Consider the following 1,058-nt stretch of genomic DNA (forward strand, 5'->3'; position numbering starts at 1 on the left):
GGATCCACCTCCTCGATCTGCTCCTCTGCCTGGGATCCACCTCCTCGATCTGCTCCTCTGCCTGGGATCCACCTCCTCGATCTGCTCCTCTGCCTGGGATCCACCACCTCTGCCTGGGATCCACCTCCTCGATCTGCTCCTCTGCCTGGGATCCACCACCTCGATCTGCTCCTCTGCCTGGGATCCACCTCCTCGATCTGCTCCTCTGCCTGCCCCAGTGTTGCAGATTCCAAAGATGTGACCTACCATATGTTATTATCGTCGTAGGGCTTTTACGTTTACAAGTTGTTGTTGTTTCGTTATCTTGTGGTTTTGGTTAGTTCTTTGTTACAGAGGAGTGTTGTAGTTTCCTGCATTGGAGATGGGGGGGGGGTTTATGGACCTGGTGGAGCAGAGAGAGGCGTCACACGCTGTTTAATCAGACTAGACCATTCCACTGGCTGACTGACCGTCATAGTACTGTAGGAGACTAGACCATTCTACTGGCTTGGAGGAGACGCCTGGCTGACTGACCGTCATAGATGCATGTTTGTGTAGGTGACTGATGGGCAAAGTGACCTGTTTATAATATATGTTTTGCAATAATGTATTGATGATTTCAATAGTTTGTTCCCTCTTGTTTGTGTTCTTTTTCAATCTGCTAATGCTATTGTGAAAGTGTGACTTGTTGTGGTTAAAATTAGCCTCATCTGGCACTGAGAATGATGATCTGACTTCTGACTTGTTGGGGATATATCTGCTCCTCCACGCCCTGTTGGTTCCTCCACGCCCTGTTGGTCCCCCCCCCCCACTGTGATACACAACTGACTGGACGGAGGGATGGTGGAGGAAGAGGAGAGATTATGCTGTGGAGTTTACTTTGTTGTTCTGGTGAAGGGAAGGGCCCCGAGAGAGAGAGAGAGAGGGGACAAAGCACTGCCTCTCTGTGAAATCAACTGCCCTTTCTGCACAATGACCACATCCATCCTCCTTGGCCCTCTGGGAAAACCTGTGTGTGTATGTGTGTGAGAGAGAGAGAGAGTCTGCTAGATTCTGGGCAGCACTGAAGGATTTGCATA

General features: G+C 50.1%; 1 protein-coding gene across 2 annotated transcripts in view; it reads left to right on the forward strand.

The window, feature by feature from the left end:
- The window catches only part of rnf44 (ring finger protein 44), a 42,654-nt gene extending 42,287 nt beyond the window's left edge, over positions 1–367 (forward strand). For both annotated transcript variants that reach the window (XM_064955449.1, XM_064955450.1), the window contains exon 11: positions 1–367. This exon is cut by the window's left edge and continues 672 nt beyond it. The gene's annotated coding sequence lies outside the window, so the exon portion shown is untranslated.
- Positions 368–1,058: the final 691 nt, after the last annotated feature.

This window comes from Oncorhynchus masou, chromosome 32, assembly GCF_036934945.1.
Source record: "Oncorhynchus masou masou isolate Uvic2021 chromosome 32, UVic_Omas_1.1, whole genome shotgun sequence".
NCBI lineage: Eukaryota > Metazoa > Chordata > Actinopteri > Salmoniformes > Salmonidae > Oncorhynchus > Oncorhynchus masou.